Source organism: Onychostruthus taczanowskii, unplaced genomic scaffold (assembly GCF_017590055.1).
Source record: "Onychostruthus taczanowskii isolate IOZ18803 unplaced genomic scaffold, ASM1759005v1 scaffold35, whole genome shotgun sequence".
Lineage (NCBI taxonomy): Eukaryota > Metazoa > Chordata > Aves > Passeriformes > Passeridae > Onychostruthus > Onychostruthus taczanowskii.
Genome location: NW_024500905.1, coordinates 2,863,068 through 2,882,656, shown reverse-complemented (window position 1 = coordinate 2,882,656; position 19,589 = coordinate 2,863,068). Strand labels below are relative to the sequence as shown.

General features: G+C 39.3%; 1 protein-coding gene across 1 annotated transcript in view; it reads left to right on the top strand.

Annotated features, from left to right (window-relative positions):
* Nucleotides 1-1,493: 1,493 nt before the first annotated feature.
* The window catches only part of CNOT2 (CCR4-NOT transcription complex subunit 2), an 85,657-nt gene continuing 67,561 nt past the window's right edge, over nt 1,494-19,589 (top strand). Inside the window, exon 1 of the mRNA XM_041411295.1 lies at nt 1,494-2,141. The gene's annotated coding sequence lies outside the window, so the exon portion shown is untranslated. The remainder of the gene's footprint in view (nt 2,142-19,589) is intronic.

Here is a 19,589-nt window from a genome sequence, read left to right as displayed (position 1 = left end):
TTAAGAAAACAAAAGAGGAAGTAGAATACACAGCTACTACAGCCTGAGTAATGAACTTCCTCAACTAAACACAGACTTAAGCAGAAGGACAGGTTAGATTTTTTCAATTAACAGAATTTAAATCAAAATTTACACACATTGTGAGGGCTGGTTAGCTTGTTTATACTATGCTAACCAGTCTAACACAAGATAACACACTTTTTTTCCCATTACTAGCTCTGTTGAGCTATTCAAGCTACTTGTCCTATAAATGCTAATTGATTTGCATGTAAACTGTAATTTTGTAGTGAACGGAGAGATCAGTCCATGTAGATGCGATGACAATATCAGGTTCTTAGTTTACTTATATCATATTGTTGGGTATTGTCTTAAATTACTTCTCTTGGGGAAAATGGAATGAAAATTAGCTTTAAAAAAAAAAAACAAAACAACCTCAGACCACTAAAGTGTGAAATGAAATATAATGACGCAAAATGTTTATAAACAGGAGTAAAAGAATCAGACTATTTAAAAATTTACTTAGTAACACTGAAGTTTAATAACATTGCTTGTATTTTTCAGTCTAAATGTACTGCTTTTATATTTGATTTGTGGTAAGAGGAAATGTTTTATTTTTCAGACTGAAAAACAAAAGTGGTCCAGAAGTTCTTACTATAAATACCATGTCACTTTTGGTACTTTCTAATGGTTTGATTCTAGCAAATGCATGAATTTGTCACAAAGGAAAGGTTTATGATTGGAATAATAAAATGCAGTGTTTTCCTGGATGGTGATAGACATTCATTTCAATGACACAGTAGCCATGCTCATCACACAATTAAAGCTGGTGGCATTAAGAAACTAGTCTCCTGGTTTAAAATGAAGACTGCTCTTTTATCTTCAAAACATATTTATGTTGACAGACATGGTACTCTAGTACCTTTTTCTATAAAATATTAGTGTTGAGTAAACTACTGAATTCTTCAGTAATTCTAAATTCAATTTGGAGGTTTAAAATCAAACCCGAGAAGAAAGCACGCGTGAAACTATTGAAAGAAACCTGCTATTTCTGCTCATCTCTTCACTTGAAATTTTAAACTTCATTATGATTTTACAACCAAACTATGGTGTCAGTGCCATTGTTTTTTGTGGTTTTTTTGGATGAAGCAGAGCAGATGGTTCACAAATGATGTTGGCCATCATCCTGTAAACACTTGTGCACAGGCACTTTTATACCATTGACAGTCTCATTGAATTCAAGGGGATTATCTGCATGAGTGTTTTGTGCATCAGCGCTTCCTGTATTCAAGCCACTGCTATAACACACATGTTTTGAAGATCGATAAATTAAAAGTCCACTTGGGTCATCTTGTAAATGCTTATCCACTTTATTAACACACAAAGCGGATAGCTGGACCCGTCTTTCCACTGCTATCACACTGCAGAGAAAATAGGAACTTTGACACAATTTACCCCAACATTTTGGGTCGTTCCTGATAAAACCTCCACAGGATAACAGGCTGCAGAGGCCAGGCCGATCCTTCTGCCCTCTGCAATCCAAACGGAGTTGGCAGAGCAGGGCCCCGGGGGATGGGACGCCCCCTCTGGAAGCTGGGGCTCTTCCCGTGGGGTACCCGGGGTATGTCTCCACAGGCCCCCGGGGTTGCAGGGGCGAGGGCAGGATCGGGGGGCCCTGCTGCGCCCTGACCCTGCTCAGCCCCGCGCCCCGATCTGGCCCTGCGCTCCAGGCCTGCGCGCCGCCCTCTCCCCTCAGAGAACGGGATCTGAGCCGGGCGCGTCCCCGGCCCGCAGTGTCTCCGTGGGGCCGGCGGAGAGCGGCAGCATCCGGCAATCCCGCGGCCTGCGGGCCCTGCCCCCAGCACTGGGCCGCGTCTCCCGCGGGAGGCGGAGGGAGCGCAGCCGAGGGAGCCTCGCTGCTCCTTCCTCCTCCCCTTCCTCCCCGTCCCACTCAGCCCCTCCGCAGGGCCGGGCCGTTGCGTACGGTGCAGCGGCGCTGCCCCCGCCCCTCGGCGCTGGCGGCCGGGACGAGCGGCGGCGGGGTCACGGCGGCGGCCGGGTCAGAGGGTAAAGGTTGCTCCCCCAGCATCCTCCGTGCTGGATACTCAGCCATCTTGGATTCGCGGGACAAGAAAATTCATGCGGTGAGTCCGGCCCCGGCCGCCCCTTCCCGGCCCCGCCGCCGACCCGGGCCTCGCCGCCGTCCTGGCCGCGGCCCGATGTGGGAGGCCCGGGCGGCGGCGCGGCCCTCGGCGGGGCCCGGGGCGAGGCCGCGGCCCGGCGGTGTTTGGGCCCCGCATCCCCGCGGCCGCCGTTGGCAGCTCGCCCTGCGGGCCCGCTCGGCCCGCCCGGCCCGCCCGAACGGCTTCTTCCCGCCGCCGCCCCGCCGGCTGCTCCCAGGCTTCCTGCGTCCCTCCGAGCACGGCCCCGCGGGGCTGCACGGCCGCCCGGCCCCCGCCCGCCGCCTTCCCCGGGCCCGGCGCCGGGGCAGCGGAACCTGCCGCCCACGGCCAGGGCTGCGCCGGCCCCGCGCTCTGCCGAGCGGCCGTGCGGCCTGCACCGCGGGCCCCGGGCGGAGAAAGGGGGTGAGACGGGGCTGCTGCTGGCTGGCTTTCGGTTGAAAAATTATTTTCGTTTTTATTTTTTTTCCTTTTTTTTTTTTTTTTTTTTTTTTTTTTTTTTTTTTTTTCTTTCGCCTGCGCTTGTTTCACTCTTCTCCTGGCGGTGGTTAAGGTGGTGTGTAAACAGGTTCTGGCTTTCCCTCGGACGTGTTTGTAAAACAAACTTGAAAGGGACAGAGCGCGGTCGCTGGAGGAAGGAACCAGCCTTCCCCTGCCCGCCTGGGCAGCGATGACAAGCTCTGGCGTGAACCTGACCCGTGCTGGGAGAGGAGGTGGCCCTGGGTGACAGGTTAGGGATAAGAGGGATAGGGATAAGATGCAAGTGTCAGGTTAGCAGTCTAGTTAGTGTATGTGTGCTCCTGGTGAAAACAAGGTACCAACTAATGGGTATTCTCGGTTTTAGGGTGGGTTTTTCTTGGTGAAGTTACTTGTAACTTTGTTTTGGAGGCTCTGTAATGTGGGAAAATTAAAATATGCTTGTGTAAGGTGGTATTTGCTTCTGCTGCTTATTCAAACCTCACACAAGCATGTTTAATTTCTGCTGTCTCTTTTATCAGGGAAAAAGTTGTTTCCAACTTTGTACTGTTTTACCCCCAGGGGAGAAGAAGAACTTTTCTGTGGATCTTTCATAAATATATATATATGTGTTTGTGTGACTTGAGTGTGTGAAGGAGACACTCCTGTGTGCCTGCACACCAGCAGCATCTGGTGCTGGTGGCTGGCTGCTACTCTTAACTCTCCAGCTGGGGAAAGGTAGACTAAGATGATCAAACCTGCTGTCATATCTGTTATTGGAAAACTTGATGTTTTGGGAAACTTGGATTTGTTTCAAACTGTTAAGACTTGTGAAGACCTGCAAGAGCAAAGTAATTGTAGAAGTTTATATTGCAAAGGTGTCTTCCTTTGGATCTGGAACAATTGTTGTGTATGTGTTGATGTACTTTAAGTTCTCTTAAAATGAAACATTAATAGAACATAGCTCACAGGACCAAGTTTTATGAACTTGAACACGATGTATCTGTCCCATGCCTTTTTGTCCTCTTGTTTTCATCCCCCACTTCCACTGTTCTTTATGTTGAGTATTCAGCTGGCATGATAAACTTCAAGGTGTTGACTGCTTCTGATTTTAGAAAGGGATTTGAATACTCACTTATCAAGAGCTGACTGACTTGACTTGCAAGTGTATTTCTGTTTCATTTTCAGGAAGTTGTTGATAAAGCTAAGAGTGTAATAGTAGATAAACCTTGTCTACACATCTCTTCTAGAAACTTAATATTGCTGTCAAAGTAGTAATTGTTATTGCAACCTATCTGTGTGTCAGTTCTATCAAGAAATGAAAGAAAAGTCCTTGGCTAAAAGCTGAAAATAAAGAAGTCCCAGAAATTTATATTAAAAAACAGATTTGAATTCTCTTTAACAGACTCTAATTTTAGGTAATTGTCATTTAGTGGAAAAAACTGCACCGTTAGTGTGTCCTGAAGTTTGATGCTAAAAACATTGTCCCATAAATGGCTGTTTCCACCTGAAAATCTTGGTCTTTACCTCAGTCGCTTCATATGGATATTCTACGTGCCAGCAGTGGACCATTAGATCTCAGAAAGTATTTCTGGTTTATTTTTTATGTTTCTAAATGCATTTCTGTCTGGATAGAGATTAGCTTTGATATCAGGAACATTATTGTTTTTGTAGCCTTTGTTGTAGCTTTCTTAAAAATTACCCTAATATTCACATTAATGCAAGGTCTATTGTGTTGTAATTGCTAAGCTGTAACCTCATTATGGTTTTAAAGGGGCCTTGTATCATAACTTTGTTTATTAAAAGATATCTTCTACCTCCATCTTTTTATGAGCTCAGGAAGTGAATAGAACTTAAAAATGCCCCATAGTTGAATTAAAACAGAGGTTTCTGTCACCTGGCTTTCTGACTTTTTCTGGAAACCAAAGCAAAATATTGAATGGCATGTTTTCCTATGAGTAGTATAGAAAGTGCACCAAGTACAGAATTTCATTCTAAAGGAAGTAGACCCCTGTATCTAACTTGTAAAATGATGTCTTCTCTTAAAGGTATAATTTGCTTGAATAAAAGGCACCTTACAAATGTGTTATTAAAAAGAAAAAAAATTCTAAATTCTTGGCAGAGTATTTGCCACATTTGTTGTGTGTTTATAAATGTTAGCTTAAATAGAAAGCCCTTTACCAGTTTCTGTGGAAGTACAGTACCTTAGGAAGTAAAATCAGTATTTTTACAACGGATTTAAATGATTGCTCTGTAAATGATACCGTTTTTCTCATTTAAAATTACTCTTAATACAGTGTGTATGTCAATTTCAAGGACTTACAAAAGCATAGAAATTGAAGTTAGGTTAACTTTGCTTTATCTGAGCTTTTGAGACATAAGTAAAAAAAAAATAGGTGAACATTCTGCTATACAGCAGAAATCTGCTAATATATTTGCTTTAAATTTATGTTTCAGTTGCACTGTACTGAACAATCCAATATAACTTACTTCAGTTGTCTTTCCTGAGTAGAATTGGCCTTCATTCCCCCCCCCCCCCCCCCCCCCCGCTTTTTTTTTCCTTCTTTCCAAATATGCTTTAGCACATAGGTGCTGTGTTTCTTATGTTGTGTGTGTCTTGTTGGTCTCCTGACCCAAGTTCCTGGAAAAGAACTCCTGAACATATGAACACCTGAAAGTTTGTGTGCAGTCTTCTTGACTTAAAAGCACCTGCTTGCTTGCTGGCCATTAACTTTGTGCATGAGTTTTCAGGATGGATGGTGTATTTTGACAGCCAACTATGCTTTTATTGAGAATTATAATAGTGTAGAAAGAATTGTGTCAAATGAAAATACTGCACAGTAGGATGTTTTGCATTGTTCTTGTGGTATTATTTTACTTTTGGAGCAGGTGTGTATATACCAAGCATAGTATGTGCTAATCAACCAAAGATTCTTCCATAGGATTGAAAATATTCTTGTGTTTGGGTGCAAAAATGAAAAAAAAAACCCTAAAAAAAAGCCCAAAAACCCAGCCATAAAATGTTCATATTGCTTATAATATGCATTTAATCTTTCATTTTTAATACTTAATAAAATAGAATATTTTTGTTGTGGTGATGTGCACTAGCTCATCTTCTGGTCTGGTTGTTTAATAGGCTTCAAGTCCAAAGGTAAGTGGTTCTTGTCCAAAGGGGTTACTGAGAACCCTTAATTCCTCTTGCTGTAGCACTGGTTATCAGTAGCATTACACAAAAGTCTGCATTATTTTTCCCCCCGTCTTGGTTACTCTGCCTTCTGATTGCTTTTTGCAGTGATAATATATATAATTTCACAACTCTGCATTTCCTAGGAGGATTCCTTTCAAATTATGCTGGTAGGTTAAAATTTTATTATAATGAAGACTTTTGTTCAGACACATCTTTCTCTTGTTAAATTGAGATGTAAGAATTGTTAATCAGAAATTCAGTAATAAGTAAACCATTGTTTCTTCCTCTTTCCCTTTTGATTTGGGATAATTTATGGGGTGACATTTCAAAGTATTAGTTTTTACCCCATGTCACTTAGGATTTTTTCCTGGTTTGTTTGTTTTTGGTTTTTTTTTTTTTTTTTTTTTTTTTTTTTTTTTTTTTTTTTGTTTATTGAACTTCAGAAGCATTTTAAAAATCCTGCCTTCAGATTTTTGATCTCAAGATCAATCAGTGATGCTTGGAAGTAGTGCTTGAGATCAATCAGTGATGTTTGGGAATAGTTTGTTGTGGTCAAGTTATTCATCAAAAGGTGTAGTTTATTAAACTGAAACTGCTATAAAAGGTTGCTATATTTGTGGTACATAAAATGCAAACTCTTATTTTGCATTGCTGTTGCTGAGCAGACAGTAATCCAGTGGGCTGACTTGGACCATGCTTTCTGTGTGAGTTACTTCCAGAAGTGATGGGTTACTCTGGGTAAGTCATTTAACCAAGTCATAGCCAAGTTCTAGTCTGTAGTAAGAGGATAACGGTCTCCTATGTTTCACTTGCCTGGTTCAGGACTTCTGTGGAACCACATACCAGTAGCAGTTAATACATATGGTTGCAAAAACAATGTTAATCCCCCCAAAATGGCTCTATACCGAATTCAGTAGGTGGCAGTTGCCTGGTTTGTCCTTACATGTTTCAAAATGGCATGTCCAAAATATTTTCATTACAATCTAAATATGTGTGCATTTGGAAACAATAGCAGGGAGTTTTCACGCACCAAAAAGAGGCAGTTGGACTCCTTATGGCCAGCTATTTTTAATTTTAAAATGTTAACATTTAGATTTGTAGGCAATGTCTTGGCAAACAAGTTTTTCTAAAGCTGTCTTTGTAACACAGACAATGATAATGTAATATCATATATTATCTTTTCTGTCAAAGGGTTGTAGGAAAATGCCTATCCTGGTGTAAAATGAGCAACTAATGCTTGTGTCAGTGAACTCCATACTTGTCTTACTGTCTGTATGACTGTGAGAGGTTTTGCTTTGTGCTTCAATGGAATAGTATTTTTCGCCTTCCAGTTTATGAAAACCTTGCATTGTTTGGGGCAGAATGACTGTTCCTTGTAAGCAGTTTTTATTTGAATTGTGAAAACTATTCTTGCAAAGGAAATGTTGCCAGAGAATTAGAATGATGGAAAAAATGTCTGCCAACCTTCCTTCTGTTGCTCTGCTGTGTAGGGGACTTGTTTGGGTATATGCTTGAAGTCTTTTGCCATTCAGCAGTGACAAGGTTTGTGAGAAAGTACTTGTTGCATATAAATATTTATTTTTTGAAAAAGTTATACAACAGGAAAATAGCTGTGAAGCAGGTATTTTGTGTAATGACCAAGTAGGCTTAAAAAATGTATAGAAGAATGTCATCTCTTGAATGTTTGTACCATGTATTGTGATGTGGGGAAGTGGAAGTCTGAAAGATTTTCAAATAGAAATCAGCTGTAAGCAGTGTCAACTCTTGAAAGACTGACAAGGCGATGAGCAATTCTGAATGTTAAAAGTACCTTGCAATACTGTGTCCATCTGTAAAACTGCTTGACTCAAAAAATCTTTTTAATGAGATGTTTGATTATTTATTACTGTGTTGGGTCTGGTCCTGATACTTTGTTGTGTGGCGTATTTCTCCTAACACATCAAAAGCATTGTCGTGAAATAGAAAGGTACCTTGTGTTAAAATCTTAATTTATTGGTTTATTTTCTGGTTGTGGACGCACATTTCCAGTAAGATGAAATTGATCAAGATCAGCCTTACACATGAGAGTAAGTCAGTATCACTTTTTATTTCATGGTGGAAGTTGAAGTGAATTCAGGTTCCTTTGCTACTGTGGTATGGAGTAAATTTTTTTTTTTTTGCTTGTTTAGGGATTTTGGGTTTTCTTTTGTGTGTGTTTTGTTTTTGGAAATTTCAGAATGAAAAGCTTTAGACAATAAATACGTGGTTTTTTTCCCCCAATTTCCTGGAAGTTTGCTTAGGCAAGAACATAAATGTTGTGGGACATCTCTGATGGAACAGGGACTATAAAAATTTATTGCAAGGATAAAATTTAGTTTTCAGAAGTTTGGTGCTCTTTTGAGCTTAGTTTAGGTCTGTGTATGTTGTGAATACCATCAGTATATGGTTGATGGCAATAGTATTTCCATTTGGATTAGTATTTTAATTAGGAATTGCCAATACTTAATATTAGCTGTGATTCTAATCTTTTATTGTCTCTGAAAGACATGTAACTAGTTTAAATTATTTTTTTTAAGCAACTGGCAGTTCTTTTATGGTCCACAGGATAGATTCAGTTTTACACTAGTGTGAATTAGGTTTTACAGCAAGAGTTCAGCAGGTCTTGAAAACTGGGATGGCCAAGTCTATGTCTGGTGGATAACCAGGAGTGACTCACTAAGGCAGGCATCTTTAACTTCCCCTTAACAATGTATTCCAGTGTCCAGGTGCTGGCCTTTTCTGTACTAATGAATATTTGCGTCTGCTGAGTCCAGTTATTAAAGCAAAACCATTTTGAGTAGTGTATTTTAAAATTTAGTGAACTAAAGTACTTCTCAGGCCCTGGTGTTAATGTCCTTGGGAGAGAGCCTGGAGAGGAGTAACAGAGGCTGCAAATGAGTAAACTGTTGGTGGTAGTAAATGAATAAACTGTTGATAGTAGAATGTACTTCATGGATTAATTTATGTTTGTTACTGCAAGAAACATAAAAGTTTAAAACAAGTCGAATATATGTAGGTAACCCAACTTTAGGGTTATCTCAACAGTTAAGCATTTAACTGAATTTAGATAAATATGCTTCTATATGGAAGCTGAAATCAACAGGACAAAATAAGATTTGAATTATGGTCCTACAGACCTCAGAAAATTGTGTCTAGGTGAAAGAAGGAGTTTCAAATTAGTGCACCTGCTTGTAAAAGAAATAGTCAGACATCATCTACAGATATGTATTTGCTAGGATGGTAGCTGGTTAAGCATCCTGTAAACACATGCAGACTTTGAGTATCTGCATCACAACTCTTTTCCCTGAAGTGGGGGAAAGTCACAAAGAGATGTGGAAAAGAAGAAAGTTGAGGGTTATCATGGTTTAAGTATTAAGAAATATAACAAATCTTTAAGAAACTGGTTTTTATTAATTCTGCTGCTCATAGCAAAGATCTTTATGATTAGTAGGGTTTTTGTGTTTTGGTTTGTTTTTTCTTTATCTACTGAATGTAAGTTAAATTCTATAGTCTCACATGGTTCAGTATTTTTGGGTCTGTCAGGAGAGAGCTTCAGTCTGAATGAAACCTAATATTCTGCTCCAGCTGGGCAATTGTTCTTTGTGCATATTGATGTAACTGTCCATAGCTCTGCAACAGATTCCAGTTCAGTACTTAATTTTGTAATGTGCTTCTAAAAATAAGTGCATAGTCTTATGTAACACATCTTGTATTGTTAGCACCTAGAGGCTTCATCCCCACTGGTATGAAGTGAAACACATCCTACATGATTTTTGATTGTGGATACTTATGTCTGAAATACTTTCTCTGTCAGTGTCTATGGGCAAAGAGTAGCTCTGTTTTAGGAATGAGTAGTGGTTTTGGGAATATCAGGTATCTTGTTTGCATGGTGAAGTATGTTACTCCTCTGCATATCTGAGCAAAACAACAGCTGGAAAGGTACTATATAGTTCAGTAGACATTTGTTTCCCTAAAGGAGCTCTGTGGATTCCTGCTTTTGGGTATGTGCACCTTCTCAGAGCTCTGACTTAATTTGGCTCTGCACTGCAACTGTAAGAGTTCTGAAAGTCTGTGGATGCTGCGGACATGAAAACAAGATGTTAATCATATTAATGCAGCTTTGAGGGTAAATTTGAAATCATCTTGAAAAGAAGGGTGACATTTATGATCAAATTACACTGTTCTGTTAGTTTTTGTACACCTCTTGCTGTAGACTTAGCAATGTTTTGATCTCTTTAATGTGGCTTTTCTCATGCTTTTTGAATTCAGGATGCAAGTAACATGTTAAATTAGATGATAAAATGCATCATGTCTTGCTGATAGGGTGACACCTGTGCAGAACAAACTTGTCATATGTAAATAAGGGACAGAAATCAAATTAATCAAGAGTTACAGCTTTATCTGAGTAAGTTGGTTCTCATTTTTCACCATTTCTTGAAGCAGGTGCTATGCTTTTATGTTAGGGGCACAGCTGAAATTTCAGAGTAGAGGATTGAAAGTTCATCTCAAAGTCTGATGCCAAAACAGAGGCAGCCATTCTTTATTCTGTTAGTGTCCCTCTAAAAGTTAATTTTCTATAATGCTGTTTACTGACGCCCCAAATGCTTCACTTCCTTCTCTTTCTCTGAGAGATCTGGTACTTCAGTGAAGAATGATTTCAAAGGGATCTGAAGAAATTGTAAACAATCTGAAAACTTGTAAAACTAAACAAACAGGTAATCTCTTGATTCAGTTGCATCTTTAACAATAAATGAGATGTTTGTAGGTGCTTTTAATGATTGTTTTATCTAAACAATTCAAATTATTTCATTTTCTAGCAATATCTAGGCCAGGTATCCATAACTTTGGGACAGGGGAAGCACTATCAGCCCTCAGACTTTGTTTTGTTAACTATGGAGATAATCTGGAAAGACAGAAAGTGTAAAGCTTGGTATTTATGACACCAGAAGCCCAAGTTTCAGTGTTAGGGTTACCCTTGGCACAGTATGGGTTACCTTTGCCCATCCTGAGGCCAAACAGCACATCTACGTACATATTCAGGTAGCTAGATGTGTGCCATTTCTACATGTATAGGCTTTGTTCTTTGTATGGAAAGGCTGAGACTGTGCTGGGCGCCAGTGGAGCAGGCATGCAGCTCTGATAGGCAAGGAGAAGGTGGACAAGGGAGGGAAGCATCACAGAGAGGAAGAGCCTCTGGTGTGCGGACCATGCCATGTTCTGATCCTGGTCGTCAGCCCAGACCTAGGCTGTCACTTGAAACTGTGCTTGTAGAGAGGAAATGCAGTATTGTCATAGCAAATATATGTTCTTCTGTTCTGTCTGGTACTCCTCTTTTTCTTGAGTAAGTGTCCAGGGAGCCAAATGCTACAATAATGTATTGGTTGTGTATTTCAGCATTTTTGCGCCCAGTTATTTTTTTTTTAAATGAGTGCATCCCAGAGTTTGCTCACCACAGCTGTCTGTCATCTGTTTGTTCACTGTAAGAGAAGATGCTAATGTGAAGAAGGTCCTGCACTGAGCCTTCTTGGCCTGGTTTGAGTAGGGCTGTGTCAGGAAAATGTTGGTATCACCAGGTTCATAGGGGACTGTTAAGTGAGAGGAGTTTAATGAAAAGAATGTGCCATTTATTTTGGTGTGGAGAATCAGTACACACTTTTTGCTTTGAACACTTAGTTGTCCTGTTAATATAATTTATCTTTGTGAAATTAGTGTGTTTATTCCTCACTCATCATATAACTTGCTGTTTATTAAAAGCTTCAGAGTTTTGTGGAAGATGGCATAGCCTCCCTTTCCTGTCTAATTGAGCAAAACTTTGAAGTTTTATGTGAGGTTTATTCACTATCTACCTTTTTGACTTGCAGCTTATAGAATGAATGGATAATCTATTTTATTGATTAATACAGGGTCAGAATGAGCTGACATCCCTCTAATGTTGCCCTTGCCATGGCCTGCTATAAAATCGTGTGGGTATGTTTTGGTCCTTCTGAGATATGAATATTTTGACAGTGAACATGTTTTCTGTGCAAACTTTTAGTCACTAATAATTGTAGTGACACTCTAAAGTATCTGTTACTGTTTTTCTGGAAAAGCAAAAAGTGCGTAAGACCACAGAGAGTGACAGATTTTGCTTAGAAGGTAAGCTTCTGAAATTGTTATGCATGATGACCATTCAAAATAATTCAGTTGTCATTGTTAAACTAATACTGAAACAGGAAAAGAAGTGAAAACCATCTTGCTTAATCAGTTGCCCTCATGCTTTGGAGTGTCAAACCCAGAAGACATACCGAATTCTGCCTTGGTTTGCCAACAGAGTTCCCTTTCGTGGTGTGTTTCTTCTGTATGAATACAACTGCCACAGTTCTGCCCACAGTAAAATTAGTTCTTTTCTTTTTTTCTCTCTCCTCTTTGTTTTCCTCTCAGAGGTGAGACTTCAGTGGTGGTAAAGGTGCTACCTTAAAACAACATAGATGGCTGCTAATAGAATGGGTTTCACAGCAAGGCCTTGTTATTCCCAGGAAATGTTGCCAGGTCCTGCTCCTGACAGCAGTCTGACTTCTGTGGAAACTTCCAAACTGGCAAAGTAAAAGGGGAAAAAAATCAGAATTATAAATGGTAGGATTACTAATGAAAATGTGTCCCTTGAGTAAGAATGGGACTCCTAGTGATACCTTGTAATTACACATCTGTTATGAGAATCTAATCTAAATTTGAGGTTTAAAGTGATAGAAATCTGTGCAACACTGCTGATATAGTCATATTCTTCATATATTGGTTCTTTAATATCAAATATGCTTTAAAATCTTAGCCATTAGAAGTTGAATTTTTTTTTTCACTTAGTGTGAGAAGCTTTGAATTGGGTTAGTACATAAACCTGGAAAGGAGCAGCTCTGTTCCATCAAGTCATGAAGGCTTTCTAGTGTTAATATAGGCACACTATGCTGAGACCTAAAGTTTTGTCTTGAAGACAGGGGTTTAGGTAAGTGCAAGATGCTCCAGGTAGCCTTTTTTTATCTTCTGTACTCCCAGAATGCCTCTCTTTTTTTGCCTTAGGTATTATTATGATTTGTTGGTTTATTTTTGTTTGGGGTTTTTTTTTGTGCTTTTCTTACTCTTTTATCACTTCTTTTCACTGAGTTTCATTTCTTCTCTTGCAATTTAAGATTGAAAAGTGAAGTTTTGGATCACCTCATTGTTCTTCTTGATGCTTAGTTTTTGTGTTATGATGTCAGACTTATCTCATTTTCAGTTCATAAACTGAGAGGGATATAGGTCACTGTTTAATTGAGTGTTTGAAGTTTTCTTGCAAACAAACCCCTCCCTCAGTACATAAAACTCTGCTTCAGTGGCCATTAAAATTGCAAACTCAAAGGAGTCTGAATTCATGGAGTGCTGGAATGAAGGCTTTTCCCCATCTTAACTCAGGTTCCATCTACATGTCTCTGTTACACAGTTTTTTTGATCAAATAGTGGTTTCCCCAGAGCACTCTAGTCTCATTGGTTAGAGGGGTTTCGTGGTGTTCTCACACTGAGGTTTTTATTTTTTTAATCCTGTTGTTCAGATCATGCTATCCAAAATTACAGGCAAATACAGGATTAATGTTTTCTCTCCAATTTCTTCATTACAGTTTAATGGAAGTGCTTTATAATGTTTTTGAAAAGTTATATTTTTATATTGCCTCACTGAAGTGACAACCGTGCATTTCAAATAGAGAAACTGAGACACTGGCTTAGGATTTCATAACATAAATACCTTCATTTAATTTGTAGCTGTGAATAGTTAATGCTTCTCCATAGACTCATGAAATATTTCAGGCAGAAAGCACTTGTAAAAATCTGTCTGTGGCTCCCTCAGCATTATTAAAAAAAAATGAAAATACGAACCTTAATGGACAGACATAAAATTGGCTTACATATGTGACATTTAAACATCTTAGCTAGACATGTTTTCTCTCTATAGTTTCTGTGCCATTAATTAGAAGAGGATAGAGGTAGATCTTGACAGTGGTCCCAGTTCCATTGAACAAAATAATGGGAAAATCCAGAAGGGTCCGGGATCTGAAGCTCTGCATGCTGTAGTGTCTGGGTCTTTGGGGCTCTCTGCCTACCCAGCAGCACCTTACACATCTGTTTTTTTCTTTCTGCAACTTATTTTTCTGTTCCTGTTCTGAACTCCAATTCCTCTTCTGGTTTCCTCCTCCCCTGTGTTCTAGCTATTCTCCTTGGAGCACCCAACTGGTATGTAAGACAAGGACAAGCATTTCTCAGTCCTAGGATGACAGGTCCCTGGCTGTGTCATGGCTGAGCTTGCATGCACACCATCGCACAGTAGTCCTGTGCGAGAAGGGGAAATGTGTTGTAGATCAGCAGAGAGCCTGCACGATCTCAGTGTAGCGCGTGAGCACAGCAATGCAGAGCCTCGCAGCTGAAGCAGATTTGAGCAGGTCTTCATTGTGGTGGTACACAGTGGTTTCCTAAGACAAGAACTTACTGAATTTGTCACTGTTGCACAGTATTCAAGTACTAGAGCATCCCAACAGGCTAGATTATTAAAATGTTTTCAGCTGGAGGGGGTTATTTTTGTGTTAAAAAACACTGGACGATCTTAGCTGCTCTAAAAAAGAATAAATTTGATCAGTTTTGCCCAAAAGATGGTTAAAGGTTGTGTTTGGTCTTAAAAGGCTTATGCATTCTGTAATTTGGCCAAGTGAAAGAATATGGGGTCTTAGTGACTACTGCTATACAATACAATATTACTGCCTGTGCTTTCTGTAACAATTTAAGTTTGTCTTAATTTAGTAAGACTGAATCAGTATGTTTTCATAGCTTTTTCTTCTTCCAAAGTAGTGCATTTGAAGGCGGTTTTAAACAAGGCCCAGATTAAAGTGCATTTCACGTGCATGCAATTTATTTTGCTGTTCTGAACATGAAGCATAAGAAGAGCTGTAGAAAATTTTTAGAAGATCCTTAGTTTAGAAATGTTGGTTTAAACTTCAAATTACAGGATTTTGTTCAGAAATCCCAACTTTAAAATAGAGAGTTTTCAAAGGCGGCTATCTGCCCAAGATTTCTTTTGAAAATGGCTAGGGAGTTTAATGCTTAGAAAAAGTCTTTTTGTGCTCTTGATTTTTTTTTTAAATTTTCTTTTCTGAAAGAAAGTGTCGCTTTAGGAGATGAGTTGTGTCTATAGGAAGATTATTGATATTTTTAGAAATTGATCGGAAAGCAGTTAGTTGTACCTTCATGGTTAATGAGTACCACTGTGTTGTAAATGAAGATACTTTCTGTGTAAGGGTATAGGAGGATTATGTAATGAGAAATAGGGTGAAGCAGTTAAAAGTGAAACTGTTACAAGAGGAGTGAATGTTCTCAGTTGAGGCAAAGATTTTAGTTTTATTGGGTGTGTTCACCTGCATTAAAACTATTGTGAAAATAGTAAAGATGTTTATCTAAGGAATATATGGCTAATTTTCTCCACTTTGTGTTTTACAAGTGAGACTTAATACCCAGACTCAGCTGTAAGATCCAGATTTATCCCGCATATCTTTCTCCACTTAGTTTTATTGCTATTGAGTCTTCTGACTTCAGCTGGCTAATACATAGGCATATAGGCCTCTGCAAGTCCAGGGAAAGAAGTACAAGAGCTTGAGTATCCTTGAAGTGCGTGCATACAGCAGAAGTGAGCATTTACTCTGTGAATGAATGTGCATAACTGAAAGAGTACCTGTGTTAGGGCAGTGTGTATAATGGGTCACAGGGACATAGTAGATATTGCTGTACCCTTGTCCTCCTTTTCAGACTGTGCTCATGGCAATACACTTACAGCCAGGCTTTATGTTGTGCAGATACACTGCAGATAATAATTGGGGATTTTCATGAGAATGGACTTAAATTTGTGAGTTGCTGACCTTTTGAGTTGCTGAACTTCCTCTTTTTATGCTTCAATTTCAAGATAGGGATATTTTTTCTTATTATGTAAGTCTTGTTTTCTGTGTGTAACCCAAGGTTTTGGTAAAAATCTTCCCGTGTAAATAGGCAATAGAGCTGCTAGACCTGTGCTGAAGCATAAGAGCCCTAATAAACCTGGTATCACTGTAGCAATTACAGTATAATAATCATTGAGAAACCTTTGAATAGTCTTTAAAAAACCCCACAAAAACCCAAAACCAAGCCCCGTGCAACAGTATATAGTCAGTAGGATCCCTATGGGATTATGCGTTTTTTGAAGACTGCCTCTATGTGCCTGTGTGGGTAGTGATTTTCAAGATATCAAATGGGAGTATGGTTAGCATATTGTCCTGTTAGGGATCAGTTCTGGACTCACATTTTCTTCCCTGCCACTCTGTCCTCCCTGTGTTGTGGTACTTGTCCTTTGTGGAGGGCCTGTATTGAATTATGGTTTGTTTATTGGCTCTTCACGGACTGCTTACTGCCTGCTTCTTAGGCACAGCACCTCTGGAATCTTTCCTCTTCAAACTTCTCTGTCTGACAAAGCCAGAGTTTGTACTTCTGAAAATTTATTTAGATTCTTTTGGTTGAGAGATGTGATAGTTTTTTGATGTATAATCTTATAAGAATGTGCGGTGTTGCTTTTGCAGTCTCAGTGTGTGCTTCTCCTTTCAGATGCATATATAAATGGTTACCAGTTCTGACTAAAAAATCTGTTTAAGTTACAGTTTCCTGCATTTTTTTTTGTCTTTTTAATGAATCAGAATGGTATTAATTGGATTAGGAGTAGAACATTCATAATAAAAAGTTTGCAATATGTAATTTTTGCTCAATGACTCAGTGTCCTCTCTAATTGTGCACTTCTCTTGAGATCTGTTATGAAAAGGTCCCTACTGGGCCACCATGCTGACAGTATGAAGTTAACTCAAGGTACAGACTTTGCTTGTAAAAACCTCCTTAAAATGTGAGCTATAGTACTTGCCACCAGTTTGTCCTAACAAAGTTCAGAATCAGGCTACGTTTTTCTCCAGCTTTTTCAATGCTTTTTTATTGTGTTTTTTTTCAAGTATATAATATACTCAAGAATCACTGAGATTTATCAGTGTAATTTTATCTTTCTGATGTTTTTGTTCTTTAAAATGTCTATTAGGCTTTCTAACTGTAAAAATATGCTTGATACTGATGGGCGTACATAAACTGGTGGACTTGCTTATAATCAGTTTCTTGAATTTTGTTTTAAAAAGCGTTCTGGATAATTAAAAAATGTAATTGAAAATATTAAAATTTTCTGGAAAGAGTTAGATACGTAAATGGTTAAGGGAGCGTCCATTAGGGCTGCAGACATGCATTACTCCCATGTACATCACGTAACTGACACATGTTAATCATGGTGTGCTTCAAAAGAGTAAACTGCTGACACAATTTCTTTCATTTGGGCTTTTACCTAACTAAACCAATTAGAAAAGATCATGACACTCTTTCATGCTTTATTTAAAACTTTTAACTTATGTTTCATGTGGTTTTGAAAATTCTTGAAGGGTCAGTTCTTCTAAAAGGTGATTTTCTGTTTTGTTTTGTGTCAGCCTCACTGGACTTAATTTCAGTATTAAAACCAATAGTTTCTCGATATTGTAATAAATTCTGTTGTGAATATTCCTTTTGTGTGTGTTTGTATGTGTCTTCATCCACTTACAGAGAGTCCTGAGATTTCTGGATTTTTTTTTCTATTTTTGCTAATTCTTTAGTGAAGAGTATATGCTTACTCCTAATTTGCAAACATGAGTTGCAAACTCTAAACTGATATGCCATCAGGTATATATTTCAAAATTGGACGCTTGGGGTTTTTTACCTATCGATTAGTTTTGAGGGATAATATAATTTGAGATTGTGGATATGTACATTTCTTTTTTTTGCAGAATTAAGTAAGCAATTCTCAGTGAATGTCTTCCTTATAGAACCTTCTTATGGGAAATACACCAAAATTAAAAGCATGATATCCATTTAAAAATAGCTTTAGCTTGTGTCCAGATAGGAGACAGAGAGTACTGTCTTCTGTTTGTTTCAAAGTACACCTTTGTTAAGTACACACTTTGGATTATTGGAATGTTTAAAATGACCTGATGGACATTCTAAATAAGGTCTTGTCTTTAATGTCTCTGTTAACCCATTAAGTAAATAAGGTCTCTGTTAAAGGGTTAACACAGACATTACTTAGACACTAAGTCTAGCTTTCCTCAGTTAACTCCAAGGAACTTGCCATAGGGATATTCTGAAAAGTAAATGTCCAGATCTAGGGATTCCACCGCTGTGGCCTAATTAGGAACAGGAGAACAGATTTGGAATCTCCTGTTTTGGCTTTCAGTGTCCTGGAAAGTAGTAGTAGCTGATAAACAGATACCATTAAAGACTGTAAGGAAGTGTCGCTTGAAAGCCGTTTAAGGGTTTATAAAGTAGAAGTTATTTTTATTAAGCTGTTCTCCATTTATGTGGTTTCTGATTCCTTGCAGCTGGTCTTGCAGCTCGCCAAGGGCAGAGAGGAATAAGCTGTGTCTCTTAGAATTATTTTTACTTATCTGTCATTTCTTGAGAATGCTGGTGTTAACCATTCATAGCCTGCAAAAGGTGTTTTCTGCAGGCAGTTGTAGTGGGCTTGGCTAAGATGAGTTCATTTTCCCACAGCAGCCCTCACAGTGCTGTGCTTTGCATCAGTGGCTAGAAAGGGGTTGATCACACGCCACTGTTTTGGCTACAGCTGAGCGGCTCTGGCACAGCATCAGAGCTGTATCTCCAACATCTCCTGCATCAGTAGGCTGGGGGTGGGCAGAATCCTGGGATGGGAGACACTTAGGCCAGCTGACCCAAAATAACCAAAGGATGTTCCGTATCATATGAAGTTAGCTCTGATGTAAAAGCTAAGACCAAGGGGAGGAAGAGAGTGGTATTTGTTATTTTACAAAGTTCTGCAGCAGTTGCTACAGGTGCTGAAGCCCTCCTTCCTGAGAAGTGGCTTGCTGATGGGAAGTGGAGAATGAACCTTTTTTTCCTCTTTACTTCTGCATGTGCAAACTTCTGGTTCTGGTTTAGTAAACAGACTTAACTCTAGAGCTGTTTTACTTTCTCTCCCCTGTGCATGTGGGAAGGGAGAGCAATAGAGCAACTTGGTGGGCACCTGGTATCCAGCCAAGGTCAACCCATCACAGAAGCAAAAAGCATTAGATGGAGAGATTTTAGAAAAATTGTGAAGATAAAGTTTTTGGACAATGTGGACTGTTCAGAACAGTGTCACATTTTCTCTTTTGGAAGCAAGACACAGAAACCTTTTGTGCAAGATGTTGATTTCCCCTAGACAGAGATCATGGAAGAACAACATAAACATATTCTGTGGTGTCAGCCTTCTGAGGGAAATATCAGCTGCAGAGCAATGGCTTTTATACAGCCATGTCTGAGCAAGCTATTTATGATCATTACCAGCACAAAAAGCTTTGTGTTTCCTTTTTTCTCTGCGTTCATAAATGCTTCCTGGCAAACAATGGTCTGCCAGCACAGGTACCTGTATGGCAGGCAAGTGAGCAACTAAACAAACCCAAGAGATCTGGCCAGTCAGTAAACTGGCTGAGAAGTTGCTGTGAGAACCAATGGAGAAGTTGGTTGGCAGAGCCTGCTCTGATAAATGAGGAAAGTAATTTTTAAATGTTCCTTGCTAGACAGGCTTGCAAGCAGTGCCTTAGGCTCTTACAATTATCTCAGATTTCCAGCAAGGCAGCGGAATTAAAGAGAGCTGCTACATCAGGAAAAGAATAACAAGT